The sequence below is a fragment of the Vicugna pacos genome, unplaced genomic scaffold (assembly GCF_048564905.1).
Source record: "Vicugna pacos unplaced genomic scaffold, VicPac4 SAC-SAT, whole genome shotgun sequence".
Lineage (NCBI taxonomy): Eukaryota > Metazoa > Chordata > Mammalia > Artiodactyla > Camelidae > Vicugna > Vicugna pacos.
The window spans coordinates 29,724,154-29,743,466 of record NW_027328721.1 but is presented as its reverse complement, the minus strand read 5'-3'; positions in this window follow the sequence as shown (position 1 = coordinate 29,743,466).

Here is a 19,313-nt window from a genome sequence, read left to right as displayed (position 1 = left end):
GTCTCCCTTAAGATTTTCCCTAATGTCTCTGTGCCAGGAAATGCTAGGGGGGTTTGCAGGAAATCCCAGTGTCAGAGGCTGCCTCCCCAATGTCAGGGAAGGTATTTCTCGGGCTTCCCCGAACAGGGAACACCTGTGACTGAAGAGAGATTCGTTGAGTTGTCTCTCGAGCTCCCCCACGCACTGACAATGGTTCCGGAATCCTGAGCGTGGGGAGGTTCCACCAACGGTCGGCAGCGCGTGGGTTCTAACGGGATGACTGAGCTGGTCTCCCCTGAGGGTTTCCCTAATGTCTCTGTGCCAGGGAATGCTAGGGGGGGGTTGCAGGAAATCCCAGTGACAGAGGCTGCCTCCCCAAGTTCAGGGAAGGTATTTCAGGGACTTCCCCGAACAGGGAACACCTGTGACTGAAGAGAGCTGCGTGGAGTTCTCTCACGAGCTCCCCCATGCACTGACAATTTTTCCGGAATCCTGAGCGTTGGGAGGTTCCACCAACGGTCTGCAGCGCTTGGGTTCTAACGGGATGCCTGATCTCGTCTCCCCTGAGGGTTTCCCTAATGTCTCTGTTCCAGGGAATGCTAGGGGGGGTTTACAGAAAATCCCAGTAACAGAGGCTGACTCCCCAAGGTCAGGGAAAGTATTTCTAGGACTTCCCCGAACAGGGAACACCTGTGACTGAAGAGAGCTGCGTGGAGTTGTCTCTCGAGCTCCCCCACGCACTGACAATGGTTCCGGAATCCTGAGCGTGGGGAGGTTCCACCAACGGTCGGCAGCGCGTGGGTTCTAACGGGATGCCTGAGCTCGTCTCCCCTGAGAGTTTTCCCAATGTCTCTGTGCCAGGGAATGCTAGGGGGGGTTTGCAGGATGTCCCAGTGACAGAGGCTGCCTCCCCATGATCAGGGAAGGTATTTCTCGGACTTCCCCGAACAGGGAACACCTGTGACTGAAGAGAGCTGCGTGGAGATGTCTCTCGAGCTCCCCCACGCACTGACAATGGTTCCGGAATCCTGAGCGTGGGGAGGTTCCACCAACGGTCGGCAGCGCGTGGGTTCTACCGGGATGCCTGAGCTGGTCTCCCCTGAGGGTTTCCCTAATGTCTCTGTGCCAGGGAATGCTAGGGGGGATTTGCAGGAAATCCCAGTGACAGAGGCTGCCTCCCCAAGGTCAGGGAAGGTATTTCTCGGACTTCCCCGAACAGGGAACACCTGTGACTGAAGAGAGCTGCGTGGAGTTGTCTCTCGAGCTCCCCCACGCACTGACAATGGTTCCGGAATCCTGAGCGTGGGGAGGTTCCACCAACGGTCGGCAGCGCGTGGGTTCTAACAGGATGCCTGAGCTCGTCTCCCCTGAGGGTTTCCCTAATGTCTCTATGCCAGGGAATGCTAGGGGGGGTTTGCAGGAAATCCCAGTGACAGAGGCTGCCTCCCCTAGGTCAGGGAAGGTTTTTCTCGGACTTCCCCGAACAGGGAACACCTGTGACTGAAGAGAGCTGCGTGGAGTTGTCTCTCGAGATCCCCCACGCACTGACAATGGTTCCGGAATACTGAGCGTGGGGAGGTTCCACCAACCGTCGGCAGCGCGTGGGTTCTAACGGGATGCCTGAGCTCGTCTCCCCTGAGGGTTTTCCTAATGTCTCTGTGCCAGGGAATGCTAGGGGGGGTTTGCAGGAAATCCCAGTGACAGAGGCTGCCTCCCCAAGGTTAGGGAAGGTATTTCTCGGACTTCCCCGAACAGGGAACACCTGTGAATGAAGAGAGCTGCGTGGAGTTGTCTCTCGAGCTACCCCACGCACTGACAATGGTTCCTGAATCCTGAGAGTGGGGAGGTTCCACCAACGGTCGGCAGCGCGTGGGTTCTAACGGGATGCCTGAGCTCGTCTCCCCTGAGGGTTTTCCTAATGTCTCTGTGCCAGGGAATGCTAGGGGGGGTTTGCAGGAAATCCCAGTGACAGAGGCTGCCTCCCCAAGGTCAGGGAAGGTATTTCTCGGACTTCCCCGAACAGGGAACACCTGTGACTGAAGAGAGCTGCGTGGAGTTGTCTCTCGAGCTCCCCCACGCACTGACAATGGTTCCGGAATCCTGAGCGTGGGGAGGTTCCACCAACGGTCGTCAGCGCGTGGGTTCTAACGGGATGCCTGAGCTCGTCTCCCCTGAGGGTTTCCCTAAAATCTCTGTGCCAGGTAATGCTAGGGGGGGTTTGCAGGAAATCCCAGTTACAGAGGCTGCCTCCCCAAGGTCAGGGAAGGTATTTCTCGGACTTCCCCGAACAGGGAACACCTGTGACTGAAGAGAGCTGCGTGGACTTTTATCTCGAGCTCCCCCACGCAATGACAATTGTTCCGGAATCCTGAGCGTGGGGAGGTTCCACCAACGGTCGAAAGCGCATGGGTTCTAACGGGATGCCTGAGCTCGTCTCCCCTGAGGGTTTTCCTAATTTCTCTGTGCCAAGGAATGCTAGGGGATTTTGCAGGAAATCCCAGTGACAGAGGCTGCCTCCCCAAGGCCAGGGAAGGTGTTTCTCGGACTTCCCCGAACAGGGAACAACTGTGAATGAAGAGAGCTGCGTGGAGTTGTCTCTCGAGCTCCCCCACGCACTGACAATGTTTCCGGAATCCTGAGCGTGGGGAGGTTCCACCAACGGTTGGCAGCGCGTGGGTTGTAACGGGATGCCTGAGCTCGTCTCCCCTGAGGGTTTCCCTAATGTCTCTGTGCCAGGGAATGCTAGGTGGGATTTGCAGGATATCCCAGTTACAGAGGCTGCCTCCCCAAGTTCAGGGAAGGTATTTCTCGGACTTCCCCGAACAGGGAACACCTGTGACTGAAGAGAGCTGCGTGGAGTGGTCTCTCGAGCTCCCCCACGCATTGACAATATTTCCGGAATCCTGAGCGTGGGGAGGTTCCACCAACGGTCGTCAGCGCGTGGGTTCAAACGGGATGCCTGAGCTCGTATCCCCTGAGGGTTTCCCTAATACCTCTGTGCCAGGTAATGCTAGGGGGGGTTTGCAGGAAATCCCAGTGGCAGAGGCTGCCTCCCCAAGGTCAGGGAAGGTAATTCTCGGACTTCCCCGAACAGGGAACTCCTGTGACTGAAGAGAGCTGCGTGGAGTTTTCTCTCGACCTCCCCCACGCACTGACAATGGCTCCGGAATCCTGAGCATGGGGAGGTTCCACCAACGGTCGACAGCGCGTGGGTTCTAACGGGATGCCTGATCTCGTGTCCCCTGAGGGTTTTCCTAATGTCTCTGTGCCAGGGAATGCTAGGGGGGGTTTGCAGGAAATCCCAGTGAAAGAGGCTGCCTCCCCAAGTTCAGGGAAGGTATTTCTCGGACTTCCCCTAACAGGGAACACCTGTGACTGAAGAGAGCTGCGTGGAGTTGTCTCTCGAGCTCCACCACGCACTGACAATGGTTCCGGAATCCTGAGCGTGGGCAGGTTCCACCAACGGTGGGCAGCGCGTGGGTTCTAACGGGATGCCTGATCTTGTCTCCCCTGAGGGTTTCCCTAATATCTCTGTGCCAGGGAATGGTAGGGGGGGTTTGCAGGAAATCCCAGTGACACAGGCTTCCTCCCCAAAGTCAGGGAAGGTATTTCTCGGACTTCTCCGAACAGGGAACACCTGTGACTGAAGAGAGCTGCGTGGAGTTGTCTCTCGAGCTCTCCCACGCACTGACAGTGGTTCCGGAATCCTGAGCGTGGGGAGGTTCCACCAACGGTCGGCAGCGAGTGGGTTATAACGGGATGCCACAGCTCGTCTCCCCTGAGTGTTTCCCTAATGTCTCTGTGCCAGGGAATGCTAGGGGGGGTTTGCAGGAAATCCCAGTGAGAGAGGCTGCCTCCCCAAGGTCAGGGAAGGTATTTCTCGGACTTCCCCGAACAGGGAACACCTGTGACAGAAGAGAGATGCGTGGAGTTTTCTCTCGAGCTCCCCAACGCACTGACAATGGTTCCGGAATCCTGAGCGTGGGGAGGTTCCACCAACGGTCGGCAGCGCGTGGGTTCTAACGGGATGCCTGTGCTCGTCTCCCCTGAGGGTTTTCCTAATATCTCTGGGCCAGGGAATGCTAGGGGGGGTTTGCAGGAAATCCCAGTGACAGAGGCTGCCTCCCCAAGGTCAGGGAAGGTATTTCTCAAACTTCCCAGAACAGGGAACACCTGTGACTTAAGAGAGCTGCGTGGAGTTGTCTCTCGAGCTCCCCCACGCACTGACAATGGTTCCGAAATCCTGAGCGTGGGGAGGTTCCACCAACGGTCGGCACCGCGTGGGTTCTAACGGGATGCCAGAGCTCGTCTCCCCTGAGTGTTTCCCTAATGTCTCTGTGCCAGAGAATGCTAGGGGGGGTTTGCAGGAAATCCCAGTGACAGAGGCTGCCTCGCCAAAGTCAGGGAACTATTTCTCGGACTTCCCTGAACAGGGAACACCTGTGACAGAAGAGAGCTACGTGGACTTGTCTCTCGAGCTCCCCCACGCACTGACAATTGTTCCGGAATCCTGAGCGTGGGGAGGTTCCACCAACGGTCGGCAGCGCGTGGGTTCTAACGGGATGCCTGAGCTCGTCTCCCCTGAGGGTTTTCCTAATGTCTCTGTGCCAGGGAATGCTAGGGGGGTTTGCAGGAAATCCCAGTGACAGAGGCTGCCTCCCCAACGTCAGGGAAGTTATTTCTCGGACTTCCCCGAATAGGGAACACTTGTGACTGTAGAGAGCTGCGTGGAGTTGTCTCTCGAGCTCCCCCACGCACTGACAATGGTTCCGGAATCCTGAGCGTGGGGAGGTTCCACCAACGGTCGGCAGCGCGTGGGTTCTAACGGGATGCCTGAGCTCGCCTCCCCTGAGGGTTTCCCTAATGTCTCTGTGCCAGGGAATGTTGGGGGGGTTTGCAGGAAATCCCAGTGACAGAGGCTGCCTCCCCAAGTTCAGTGAAGGTATTTCTCGGAAATCCCTGAACAGGGAACACCTGTGACTGAAGAGAGCTGCGTGGAGTTGTCTCTCGAACTCCCCCACGCACTGAGAATGTTTCCGGAATCCTGAGCGTGGGGAGGTTCCACCAACGGTCGGCAGCGCGTGGGTTCTAACGGGATGCCTGAGCTCGTCTCCCCTGAGGGTTTCCCTAATGTCTCTGTGCCAGGGAATGCTAGGGGGGGTTTGCAGGAAATCCCAGTGGCAGAGGCTGATTACGCAAGGTCAGGGAAGGTATTTCTCGGACTTCCCCGAACAGGGAACTCTTGTGACTGAAGAGAGCTGCGTGGAGTTGTCTCTCGAGTTCCCCACGCACTGACAATTGTTCCGGAATCCTGAGAGTGGGGAGGTTTCATAAACGGTCGGCAGCGCGTGGGTTCTAACGGGATGCCTGAGCTCGTCTCCCCTGAGTGTTTTCCTAATGTCTCTGTGCCAGGGAATGCTAGGGGTGGTTTGCAGGAAATCCCAGTGACAGTGGCTGCCTCCCCAAGGTCAGGGAAGGTGTTTCTCGGACTTCCCCGAACAGGGAACACCTGTGACTAAAGAGAGTTGCGTGGAGTTGTCTCTCGAGCTCCCCCACGCACTGAAAATGTTTCCGGAATCCTGAGCGTGGGGAGGTTCCACCAACGGTCGGCAGCGCGTGGGTTCTAACGGGATGCCTGAGCTCGTGTCCCCTGAGGGTTTCCCAAATGTCTCTGTGCCAGGGAATGCTAGGGGGGGTTTGCAGGAAATCCCAGTGACAGAGGCTGCCTCCCCAAGTTCAGGGAAGGTATTTCTCAGACTTCCCCGAACAGGGAACACCTGTGACAGAAGAGAGATGCGTGGAGTTTTCTCTCGAGCTCCCCCACGCACTGACAATGGTTCCGGAATCCTGAGCGTGGGGAGGTTCAACCAACGGTCGGCAGAGCGTGGGTTCTAACGGGATGCCTGAGCTCGTCTCCCCTGAGGGTTTCCCTAATGTCTCTGTGCCAGGGAATGATAGGGGGGGTTTGCAGGAAATCCCAGTGACAGAGGCTGCCTCCCCAAGTCAGGGAAGGTATTTCTCGGACTTCCCCGAACAGGGAACACCTGTGACTGAAGAGAGCTGCGTGGAATTGTCTCTCGAGCTCCCCCACTCACTGACAATGGTTCCGGAATCCTGAGCGTGGGGAGGTTCCACCAACGGACGGCAGCGCGTGGGTTCTAACGGGATGCCTGAGCTCGTCTCCCCTGAGGGTTTCCCTAATTTCTCTGTGCCAGGGAATGCTAGGGGGGGTTTACAGGAAATCCCAGTGACAGAGGCTGCCTCCCCAAGGTCAGGGAAGGTATTTCTCGGACTTCCCCGAACAGGGAACACCTGTGACTGATGAGAGCTGCGTGGAGTTGTCTCTCGAGCTCCCCCACGCACTGACAATGGTTCCGGAATCCTGAGCGTGGGGAGGTTCCACCATCGGTCGGCAGCGCGTGGGTTCTAACGGGATGCCTGAGCTCGTCTCCCCTGAGGGTTTTCCTAAATTCTCTGTGCCAGGGAATGCTAGGGGGGGTTTGCAGGAAATCCCAGTGACAGAGGCTGCCTCCCCAAGTTCAGGGAAGGTATTTCTCAGACTTCCCCGAACAGGGAACACCTGTGACTGAAGAGAGATGCGTGGAGTTTTCTCTCGAGCTCCCCCACGCACTGACAATGGTTCCGGAATCCTGAGCGTGGGGAGGTTCCACCAACGGTCGGCAGAGCGTGGGTTCTAACGGGATGCCTGAGCTCGTCTCCCCTGAGGGTTTCCCTAATATCTCTGTGCCAGGGGATGATAGGGGGGGTTTGCAGGAAATCCCAGTGACAGAGGCTGCCTCCCCAAGGTCAGGGAAGGTATTTCTCGGACTTCCCCGAACGGGGAACACCTGTGACTGAAGAGAGCTGCGTGGAGTTGTCTCTCGAGCTCCCCCACGCACTGACAATGGTTCCGGAATCCTGAGCGTTGGGAGGTTCCACCAACGGTCTGCAGCGCTTGGGTTCTAACGGGATGCCTGATCTCGTCTCCCCTGAGGGTTTCCCTAATGTCTCTGTGCCAGGGAATGCTAGGGGGGGTTTAAAGAAAATCCCAGTAAAAGAGGCTGACTCCCCAAGGTCAGGGAAAGAATTTCTAGGACTTCCCCGAACAGGGAACACCTGTGACTGAAGAGAGCTGCGTGGAGTTGTCTCTCGAGGTCCCCCACGCACTGAAAATGGTTCCGGAATCCTGAGCTTGGGAAGGTTACACCAACGGTCGGCAGCGCGTGGGTTCTAACGGGATGCCTGAGCTCGTCTCCCCTGAGAGTTTTCCCAATATCTCTGTGCCAGGGAATGCTAGGGGGGGGTTTGCAGGATGTCCCAGTGACAGAGGCTGCCTCCCCAAGGTCAGGGAATGTATTTCTCGGACTTCCCCGAACAGGGAACACCTGTGACTGAAGAGAGCTGCGTGGAGTTGTCTCTCGAGCTCCCCCACGCACTGACAATGGTTCCGGAATCCTGAGCGTGGGGAGGTTCCACCAACGGTCGGCAGCGCGTGGGTTCTACCGGGATGCCTGAGCTGGTCTCCCCTGAGGGTTTCCCTAATGTCTCTGTGCCAGGGAATGCTAGGGGGGGTTTGCAGGAAATCCCAGTGACAGAGGCTGCCTCCCCAAGGTCAGGGAAGGTATTTCTCGGACTTCCCCGAACAGGGAACACCTGTGACTGAAGAGAGCTGTGTGGAGTTGTCTCTCGAGCTCCCCCACGCACTGACAATGGTTCCGGAATCCTGAGCGTGGGGAGGTTCCACCAACGGTCGGCAGCGCGTGGGTTCTAACGGGATGCCTGAGCTCGTCTCCCCTGAGGGTTTTCCTAATGTCTCTGTGCCAGGGAATGCTGGGGGGGGTTTGCAGGAAATCCCAGTGACAGTGGTTGCCTCCCCAAGGTCAGGGAAGGTATTTCTCGGACTTCCCCGAACAGGGAACACCTGTGACTGAAGAGAGCTGCGTGGAGTTGTCTCTCGAGTTCCCCCACGCACTGACAATGATTCCGGAATCCTGAGCGTGGGGAGGTTCCACCAACGGTCGGCAGCGCGTGGGTTCTAACGGGATGCCTGAGCTCGTCTCCCCTGAGTGTTTCCCTAATGTCTCTGTGCCAGGGAATGCTAGGGGGGGTTTGCAGGAAATCCCAGTGACAGAGGCTGCCTCCCCAACGTCAGGGAAGGTATTTCTCGGACTTCCCCGAATAGGGAACACTTGTGACTGTAGAGAGCTGCGTGGAGTTGTCTCTCGAGCTCCCCCACGCACTGACAATGGTTCCGGAATTCTGAGCGTGGGGAGGTTCCACCAACGGTCGGCAGCTCGTGGGTCCTAATGGGATGCCTGAGCTCGTCTCCCCTGAGGGTTTCCCTAAAGTCTCTGTGCCAGGGAATGCTAGGGGGGTTTGCAGGAAATCCCAGTTACAGAGGCTGCATCCCCAAGGTCAGGGAATATATTTCTCGGACTTCCCCGAACAGGGAACACCTGTGACTGAAGAGAGATGCGTGGAGTTGTCTCTCGAGCTCCCCCACGCACTGAAAATGGTTCCGGAATCCTGAGCGTGGGGAGGTTCCACCAACGTTCGGCAGCGCGTTGGTTCTAACGGGATGCCAGAACTCGTATACCCTGAGGGTTTTCCAAATATATCTGTGCCAGGGAATGCTTTGGGAGGGTTTGCAGGAAATCCCAGTGACAGTGGCTGCCTCCCCAAGTTCAGGGAAGGTATTTCTCGGACTTCCCCGAACAGGGAACACCTGTGACTGAAGAGAGCTGCGTGGAGTTGTCTCTCGAGCTCCCCCACGCACTGACAATTGTTCCAGAATCCTGAGCGTGGGGAGGTTCCACCAACGGTCGGCAGCGCGTGGGTTCTAACGGGATGCCTGAGCTCGTCTCCCCTGAGGGTTTCCCTAATGTCTCTGTGCCAGGGAATGCTAGGGGGGGTTTGCAGGAAATCCCAGTGACAGAGGCTGCCTCCCCAAGGTCAGGGAAGGTATTTCTCGGACTTCCCCGAACAGGGAGCACATGTGAATGAAGAGAGCTGCGTGGAGGTTCCTCTCGAGCTCCCCCAAGCACTAACAATGGTTCTGGAATCCTGTGCGTGGGGAGGTTCCACCAACGGTCGGCAGCGCGTGGGTTCTAACGGGATGCCTGAGCTCGTCTCCCCTGAGGGTTTCCCTAATGTCTCTGTGCCAGGAAATGCTAGGGGGGGTTTGCAGGAAATCCCAGTGACAGAGGCTGCCTCCCCAAGGTCACGGAAGGTATTTCTCGGACTTCCCCGAACAGGGAACACCTGTGACTGAAGAGAGCTGCGTGGAGTTGTCTCTCGAGCTCCCCCACGCACTGACAATGGTTCCGGAATCCTGAGCGTGGGGAGGTTCCACCAACGGTCGGCAGCGCGTGGGGTCTAACGGGATGCCTGAGCTCGTCTCCCCTGAGGGTTTCCCTAATATCTCTGTGCCAGGGAATGCTAGGGGGAGTTTGCAGGAAATCCCAGTGACAGAGGCTGCCTCCCCAAGGTCAGGGAAGGTATTTCTCGGACTTCCCCGTACAGGGAACACCTGTGAGTGAAGAGAGCTGCGTGGAGTTGTCTCTCGAGCTCCCCCACGCACTGACAATGGTTCCGGAATCCTGAGCTTGGGGAGGTTCCACCAACGGTCGGCAGCGCGTGGGTTCTAACGGGATGCCTGAGCTCGTCTCCCCTGAGGGTTTTCCTAATGTCTCTGTGCCAGGGAATGCTAGGGGGGGTTTGCAGGAAATCCCAGTGACAGAGGCTGCCTCCCCAAGTTCAGGGAAGGTATTTCTCGGACTTCCCCGAACAGGGAACACCTGTGACTGAAGAGAGCTGCGTGGAGTTGTCTCTCGAGCTCCCCCACGCACTGACAATGGTTCCGGAATCCTGAGCGTGGGGAGGTTCCACCAACGGTCGGCAGCGCGTGGGTTCTAACGGGATGCCTGAGCTCGTCTCCCCTGAGGGTTTTCCTAATGTCTCTGTGCCAGGGAATGCTAGGGGGGGTTTGCAGGAAATCCCAGTGACAGAGGCTGCCTCCCCAAGTTCAGGGAAGGTATTTCTCGGACTTCCCCAAACAGGGAACACCTGTGACTGAAGAGAGCTGCGTGGAGTTGTCTCTCGAGCTCCCCCACGCACTGACAATGGTTCCGGAATTCTGAGCGTGGGGAGGTTCCACCAACGGTCGGCAGCGCGTGGGTTCTAGCGGGATGCCTGAGCTCTTCTTCCCTGAGTTTTTCCCTAATATCTCTGTGCCAGGGAATGCTAGGGGGGGTTTGCAGGTATTCCCTGACAGAGGCTGCCTCCCCAAGGTCAGGGAAAGTATTTCTCGGACTTCCCCGTACAGGGAACACCTGTGACTGAACAGAGCTGCGTGGAGTTGTCTCTCGAGCTCCCCCACGCACTGACAATGGTTCCGGAATCCTGAGCGTGGGGAGGTTCCTCCAACGGTCGGCAGCGCGTGGGTATTAACGGGATGCTTGAGCTCGTTTACCCTGAGTGTTTCCCTAATGTCTCTGTGCCAGGGAATTCTAGTGGGGGTTTGCAGGAAATCCCAGTGACAGAGGCTGCCTCCCCAAGGTCAGGGAAGGTTTTTCTCGGACTTCCCCGAACAGGGAACACCTGTGACTAAAGAGAGCTCCGTGGAGTTGTCTCTCGAGCTCCCGCACGCACTGAGAATTTTTCCGCAATCCTGAGCGTGGGGAGGTTCCACCAACGGTCGGCAGCGCGTGGGTTCTAACGGGATGCCTGAGCTCGTGTCCCCTGAGGGTTTCCCTAATGTCTCTGTGCCAGGGAATGCTAGGGGGGGTTTGCAGGAAATCCCAGTGACAGAGGCTGCCTCCCCAAGGTCAGGGAAGGTATTTCTCGGACTTCCCCGAACAGGGAACACCTGTGACTGAAGAGAGCTGCGTGGAGTTGTCTCTCGAGCTCCCCCACACACTGACAATGGTTCCGGAATCTTGAGCGTGGGGAGGTTCCTCCAACGGTCGGCAGCGCGTGGGTTCTAACGGGATGCCTGAGCTCGTCTCCCCTGAGGGTTTCCCTAATGTCTCTGTGCCAGGGAATGTTAGGGGGGTTTTGCAGGAAATCCCAGTGACAGAGGCTGCCTCCCTAATGTCAGGGAAGGTATTTCTCGGACTTCCCCGAACAGAGAACACCTGCGACTGAAGAGAGCTGCGTGGAGTTTTCTCTCGAGCTCCCTCACTCACTGACAATGGTTCCGGAATCCTGAGCGTGGGGAGGTTCCACTAACGGTCGGCAGCGCGTGGGTTCTAACGGGATGCCTGAGCTCGTCTCCCCTGAGGGTTTTCCTAATGTCTCTGTGCCAGGGAATGCTAGGGGGGGTTTGCAGGAAATCCCAGTGACAGAGGCTGCCTCCCCAACGTCAGGGAAGTTATTTCTCGGACTTCCCCGAATAGGGAACACTTGTGACTGTAGAGAGCTGCGTGGAGTTGTCTCTCGAGCTCCCCCACGCACTGACAATGGTTCCGGAATCCTGAGCGTGGGGAGGATCCACCAACGGTCGGCAGCGCGTGGGTTCTAACGGGATGCCTGATCTCGTCTCCCCTGAGGGTTTCCCTAATGTTTCTGTGCCAGGGAATGTTGGGGGGGTTTGCAGGAAATCCCAGTGACAGAGGCTGCCTCCCCAAGTTCAGTGAAGGTATTTCTCGGACTTCCCTGAACAGGGAACACCTGTGACTGAAGAGAGCTGCGTGGAGTTGTCTCTCGAACTCCCCCACGCACTGACAATGTTTCCGGAATCCTGAGCGTGGGGAGGTTCCACCAACGGTCGGCAGCGCGTGGGTTCTAACGGGATGCCTGAGCTCGTCTCCCCTGAGTGTTTCCCTAATGTCTCTGTGCCAGGGAATGCTAGGGGGGGTTTGCAGGAAATCCCAGTGACAGAGGCTGCTTACGCAAGGTCAGGGAAGGTATTTCTCGGACTTCCCCGAACAGGGAACTCTTGTGACTGAAGAGAGCTGCGTGGAGTTGTCTCTCGAGCTCCCCCACGCACTGACAATGGTTCTGGAATCCTGAGCGTGGGGAGGTTCCACCAACGGTCGGCAGCGCGTGGGTTCTAACGGGATGCCTGAGCTCGTCTCCCCTGAGGGTTTTCCTAATGTCTCTGTGCCAGGGAATGCTAGGGGGGGTTTGCAGGAAATCCCAGTGACAGAGGCTGCCTCCCCAAGTTCAGGGAAGGTATTTCTCGGACTTCCACGAACAGGGAACACCTGTGACTGAAGAGTGCTGCGTGGAGTTGTCTCTCGACCTCCCCCACGCACTGACAATGGTTCCGGAATTCTGAGCGTGGGGAGGTTCCACCAACGGTCGGCAGCGCGTGGGTTCTAGCGGGATGCCTGAGCTCTTCTTCCCTGAGTTTTTCCCTAATATCTCTGTGCCAGGGAATGCTAGGGGGGGTTTGCAGGAATTCCCTGACAGAGGCTGCCTCCCCAAGGTCAGGGAAAGTATTTCTCGGACTTCCCCGAACAGGGAACACCTGTGACTGAACAGAGCTGCGTGGAGTTGTCTCTCGAGCTCCCCCACGCACTGACAATGGTTCCGGAATCCTGAGCGTGGGGAGGTTCCTCCAACCGTCGGCAGCGCGTGGGTTTTAACGGGATGCTTGAGCTCGTTTCCCCTGAGTGTTTCCCTAATGTCTCTGTGCCAGGGAATTCTAGTGGGGGTTTGCAGGAAATCCCAGTGACAGAGGCTGCCTCCCCAAGGTCAGGGAAGGTATTTCTCGGACTTCCCCGAACAGGGAACACCTGTGACTGAAGAGAGCTGCGTGGAGTTGTCTCTCGAGCTCCCCCACGCACTGACAATGGTTCCGGAATCTTGAGCGTGGGGAGGTTCCTCCAACGGTCGGCAGCGCGTGGGTTCTAACGGGATGCCTGAGCTCGTCTCCCCTGAGGGTTTCCCTAATGTCTCTGTGCCAGGGAATGTTAGGGGGGGTTTGCAGGAAATCTCAGTGACAGAAGCTGCCTCCCTAATGTCAGGGAAGGTATTTCTCGGACTTCCCCGAACAGAGAACACCTGCGACTGAAGAGAGCTGCGTGGAGTTTTCTCTCGAGCTCCCCCACTCACTGACAATGTTTCCGGAATCCTGAGCGTGGGGAGGTTCCACTAACGGTCGGCAGCGCGTGGGTTCTAACGGGATGCCTGAGCTCGTCTCCCCTGAGGGTTTTCCTAATGTCTCTGTGCCAGGGAATGCTAGGGGGGGTTTGCAGGAAATCCCAGTGACAGAGGCTGCCTCCCCAACGTCAGGGAAGTTATTTCTCGGACTTCCCCGAATAGGGAACACTTGTGACTGTAGAGAGCTGCGTGGAGTTGTCTCTCGAGCTCCCCCACGCACTGACAATGGTTCCGGAATCCTGAGCGTGGGGAGGTTCCACCAACGGTCGGCAGCGCGTGGGTTCTAACGGGATGCCTGAGCTCGTCTCCCCTGAGGGTTTCACTAATGTCTCTGTGCCAGGGAATGTTGGGGGGGTTTGCAGGAAATTCCAGTGACAGAGGCTGCCTCCCCAAGTTCAGTGAAGGTATTTCTCGGACTTCCCTGAACAGGGAACACCTGTGACTGAAGAGAGCTGCGTGGAGTTGTCTCTCGAACTCCCCCACGCACTGACAATGTTTCCGGAATCCTGAGCGTGGGGAGGTTCCACCAACGGTCGGCAGCGCGTGGGTTCTAACGGGATGCCTGAGCTCCTCTCCCCTGAGGGTTTCCCTAATGTCTCTGTGCCAGGGAATGCTAGGGGGGGTTTGCAGGAAATCACAGTGACAGAGGCTGCTTACGCAAGGTCAGGGAAGGTATTTCTCGGACTTCCCCGAACAGGGAACTCTTGTGACTGAAGAGAGCTGCGTGGAGTTGTCTCTCGAGCTCCCCCACGCACTGACAATGGTTCCGGAATCCTGAGAGTGGGGAGGTTCCACCAACGGTCGGCAGCGCGTGGGTCCAACGGGATGCCTGAGCTCGTCTCCCCTGAGTGTTTTCCTAATGTCTCTGTGCCAGGGAATGCTAGGGGTGGTTTGCAGGAAATCCCAGTGACAGTGGCTGCCTCCCCAAGGTCAGGGAAGGTATTTCTCGGACTTCCCCGAACATGGAACACCTGTGACTAAAGAGAGTTGCGTGGAGTTGTCTCTCGAGCTCCCCCACGCACTGAAAATGTTTCCGGAATCCTGAGCGTGGGGAGGTTCCACCAACGGTCGGCAGCGCGTGGGTTCTAACGGGATGCCTGAGCTCGTGTCCCCTGAGGGTTTCCCTAATGTCTCTGTGCCAGGGAATGCTAGGGGGGGTTTGCAGGAAATCCCAGTGTCAGAGGCTGCCTCCCCAAGTTCAGGGAAGGTATTTCTCAGACTTCCCCGAACAGGGAACACCAGTGACAGAAGAGAGATGCGTGGAGTTTTCTCTCGAGCTCCCCCACGCACTGACAATGGTTCCGGAATTCTGAGCGTGGGGAGGTTCCACCAACGGTCGGCAGAGCGTGGGTTCTAACGGGATGCCTGAGCTCGTCTCCCCTGAGGGTTTCCCTAATGTCTCTGTGCCAGGGAATGATAGGGGGGGTTTGCAGGAAATCCCAGTGACAGAGGCTGCCTCCCCAAGGTCAGGGAATGTATTTCTCGGACTTCCCCGAACAGGGAACACCTGTGACTGAAGAGAGCTGCGTGGAGTTGTCTCTCGAGCTCCCCCACTCACTGACAATGTTTCCGGAATCCTGAGCGTGGGGAGGTTCCACCAACGGACGGCAGCGCGTGGGTTATAACGGGATGCCTGAGCTCGTCTCCCCTGAGGGTTTCCCTAATGTCTCTGTGCCAGGGAATTCTAGGGGGGGTTTACAGGAAATACCAGTGACAGAGGCTGCCTCCCCAAGGTCAGGGAAGGTATTTCTCGGACTTCCCCGAACAGGGAACACCTGTGACTGATGAGAGCTGCGTGGAGTTGTCTCTCGAGCTCCCCCACGCACTGACAATGGTTCCGGAATCCTGAGCGTGGCGAGGTTCCACCAACGGTCGGCAGCGCGTGGGTTCTAACGGGATGCCTAAGCTCGTCTCCCCTGAGGGTTTTCCTAAAGTCTCTGTGCCAGGGAATGCTAGGGGGGGTTTGCAGGAAATCCCAGTGACAGAGGTTGCCTCCCCAAGGTCAGGGAAGGTATTTCTCGGACTTCCCCGAACAGGGAACACCTGTGACTGAAGAGAGCTGCGCGGAGTTGTCTCTCGAGCTCCCCCACGCACTGACAATGGTTCCGGAATCCTGAGCGTGGGGAGGTTCCACCAACGGTCGGCAGCGCGTGGGTTCTAACGGGATGCCTGAGCTCGTCTCCCCTGAGGGTTTTCCTAATGTCTCTGTGCCAGGGAATGCTAGGGGGGGTTTGCAGGAAATCCCAGTGACAGAGGCTGCCTCCCCAAGTTCAGGGAAGGTATTTCTCGGACTTCCCCGAACAGGGAACACCTGTGACTGAAGAGAGCTGCGTGGAGTTGTCTCTCGAGCTCCCCCACGCACTGACAATGGTTCCGGAATTCTGAGCGTGGGGAGGTTCCACCAACGGTCGGCAGCGCGTGGGTTCTAGCGGGATGCCTGAGTTCTTCTTCCCTGAGTTTTTCCCTAATATCTCTGTGCCAGGGAATGCTAGGGGGGGTTTGCAGGAATTCCCTGACAGAGGCTGCCTCCCCAAGGTCAGGGAAAGTATTTCTCGGACTTCCCCGAACAGGGAACACCTGTGACTGAACAGAGCTGCGTGGAGTTGTCTCTCGAGCTCCCCCACGCACTGACAATGGTTCCGGAATCCTGAGCGTGGGGAGGTTCCTCCAACGGTCGGCAGCGCGTGGGTTTTAACGGGATGCTTGAGCTCGTTTCCCCTGAGTGTTTCCCTAATGTCTCTGTGCCAGGGAATTCTAGTGGGGGTTTGCAGGAAATCCCAGTGACAAAGGCTGCCTCCCCAAGGTCAGGGAAGGTATTTCTCGGACTTCCCCAAACAGGGAACACCTGTGACTAAAGAGAGCTGCGTGGAGTTGTCTCTCGAGCTCCCGCACGCACTGAGAATTTTTCCGCAATCCTGAGCGTGGGGAGGTTCCACCAACGGTCGGCAGCGCGTGGGTTCTAACGGGATGCCTGAGCTCGTCTCCCCTGAGGGTTTCCCTAATTTCTCTGTGCCAGGGAATGCTAGGGGGGGTTTGCAGGAAATCCCAGTGACAGAGGCTGCCTCCCCAAGGTAAGGGAAGGTATTTCTCGGACTTCCCCGAACAGGGAACACCTGTGACTGAAGAGAGCTGCGCGGAGTTGTCTCTCGAGCTCCCCCACGCACTGACAATGGTTCCGGAATCCTGAGCGTGGGGAGGTTCCACCAACGGTCGGCAGCGCGTGGGTTCTAACGGGATGCCTGAGCTCGTCTCCCCTGAGGGTTTTCCTAATGTCTCTGTGCCAGGGAATGCTAGGGGGGGTTTGCAGGAAATCCCAGTGACAGAGGCTGCCTCCCCAAGTTCAGGGAAGGTATTTCTCGGACTTCCCCGAACAGGGAACACCTGTGACTGAAGAGAGCTGCGTGGAGTTGTCTCTCGAGCTCCCCCACGCACTGACAATGGTTCCGGAATTCTGAGCGTGGGGAGGTTCCACCAACGGTCGGCAGCGCGTGGGTTCTAGCGGGATGCCTGAGTTCTTCTTCCCTGAGTTTTTCCCTAATATCTCTGTGCCAGGGAATGCTAGGGGGGGTTTGCAGGAATTCCCTGACAGAGGCTGCCTCCCCAAGGTCAGGGAAAGTATTTCTCGGACTTCCCCGAACAGGGAACACCTGTGACTGAACAGAGCTGCGTGGAGTTGTCTCTCGAGCTCCCCCACGCACTGACAATGGTTCCGGAATCCTGAGCGTGGGGAGGTTCCTCCAACGGTCGGCAGCGCGTGGGTTTTAACGGGATGCTTGAGCTCGTTTCCCCTGAGTGTTTCCCTAATGTCTCTGTGCCAGGGAATTCTAGTGGGGGTTTGCAGGAAATCCCAGTGACAGAGGCTGCCTCCCCAAGGTCAGGGAAGGTATTTCTCGGACTTCCCCAAACAGGGAACACCTGTGACTAAAGAGAGCTGCGTGGAGTTGTCTCTCGAGCTCCCGCACGCACTGAGAATTTTTCCGCAATCCTGAGCGTGGGGAGGTTCCACCAACGGTCGGCAGCGCGTGGGTTCTAACGGGATGCCTGAGCTCATCTCCCCTGAGGGTTTCCCTAATTTCTCTGTGCCAGGGAATGCTAGGGGGGGTTTGCAGGAAATCCCAGTGACAGAGGCTGCCTCCCCAAGGTCAGGGAAGGTATTTCTCGGACTTCCCCGAATAGGGAACACTTGTGACTGTAGAGAGCTGCGTGGAGTTGTCTCTCGAGCTCCCCCACGCACTGACAATGGTTCCGGAATCCTGAGCGTGGGGAGGTTCCACCAACGGTCGGCAGCGCGTGGGTTCTAACGGGATGCCTGAGCTCGTCTCCCCTGAGGGTTTCACTAATGTCTCTGTGCCAGGGAATGTTGGGGGGGTTTGCAGGAAATTCCAGTGACAGAGGCTGCCTCCCCAAGTTCAGTGAAGGTATTTCTCGGACTTCCCTGAACAGGGAACACCTGTGACTGAAGAGAGCTGCGTGGAGTTGTCTCTCGAACTCCCCCACGCACTGACAATGTTTCCGGAATCCTGAGCGTGGGGAGGTTCCACCAACGGTCGGCAGCGCGTGGGTTCTAACGGGATGCCTGAGCTCCTCTCCCCTGAGGGTTTCCCTAATGTCTCTGTGCCAGGGAATGCTAGGGGGGGTTTGCAGGAAATCACAGTGACAGAGGCTGCTTACGCAAGGTCAGGGAAGGTATTTCTCGGACTTCCCCGAACAGGGAACTCTTGTGACTGAAGAGAGCTGCGTGGAGTTGTCTCTCGAGCTCCCCCACGCACTGACAATGGTTCCGGAATCCTGAGAGTGGGGAGGTTCCACCAACGGTCGGCAGCGCGTGGGTCCAACGGGATGCCTGAGCTCGTCTCCCCTGAGTGTTTTCCTAATGTCTCTGTGCCAGGGAATGCTAGGGGTGGTTTGCAGGAAATCCCAGTGACAGTGGCTGCCTCCCCAAGGTCAGGGAAGGTATTTCTCGGACTTCCCCGAACATGGAACACCTGTGACTAAAGAGAGTTGCGTGGAGTTGTCTCTCGAGCTCCCCCACGCACTGAAAATGTTTCCGGAATCCTGAGCGTGGGGAGGTTCCACCAACGGTCGGCAGCGCGTGGGTTCTAACGGGATGCCTGAGCTCGTGTCCCCTGAGGGTTTCCCTAATGTCTCTGTGCCAGGGAATGCTAGGGGGGGTTTGCAGGAAATCCCAGTGACAGAGGCTGCCTCCCCAAGTTCAGGGAAGGTATTTCTCAGACTTCCCCGAACAGGGAACACCAGTGACAGAAGAGAGATGCGTGGAGTTTTCTCTCGAGCTCCCCCACGCACTGACAATGGTTCCGGAATTCTGAGCGTGGGGAGGTTCCACCAACGGTCGGCAGAGCGTGGGTTCTAACGGGATGCCTGAGCTCGTCTCCCCTGAGGGTTTCCCTAATGTCTCTGTGCCAGGGAATGATAGGGGGGGTTTGCAGGAAATCCCAGTGACAGAGGCTGCCTCCCCAAGGTCAGGGAATGTATTTCTCGGACTTCCCCGAACAGGGAACACCTGTGACTGAAGAGAGCTGCGTGGAGTTGTCTCTCGAGCTCCCCCACTCACTGACAATGGTTCCGGAATCCTGAGCGTGGGGAGGTTCCACCAACGGACGGCAGCGCGTGGATTATAACGGGATGCCTGAGCTCGTCTCCCCTGAGGGTTTCCCTAATGTCTCTGTGCCAGGGAATTCTAGGGGGGGTTTACAGGAAATACCAGTGACAGAGGCTGCCTCCCCAAGGTCAGGGAAGGTATTTCTCGGACTTCCCCGAACAGGGAACACCTGTGACTGATGAGAGCTGCGTGGAGTTGTCTCTCGAGCTCCCCCACGCACTGACAATGGTTCCGGAATCCTGAGCGTGGGGAGGTTCCACCAACGGTCGGCAGCGCGTGGGTTCTAACGGGATGCCTAAGCTCGTCTCCCCTGAGGGTTTTCTAAAGTCTCTGTGCCAGGGAATGCTAGGGGGGGTTTGCAGGAAATCCCAGTGACAGAGGCTGCCTCCCCAAGTTCAGGGAAGGTATTTCTCGGACTTCCCCGAACAGGGAACACCTGTGACTGAAGAGAGCTGCGCGGAGTTGTCTCTCGAGCTCCCCCACGCACTGACAATGGTTCCGGAATCCTGAGCGTGGGGAGGTTCCACCAACGGTCGGCAGCGCGTGGGTTCTAACGGGATGCCTGAGCTCGTCTCCCCTGAGGGTTTTCCTAATGTCTCTGTGCCAG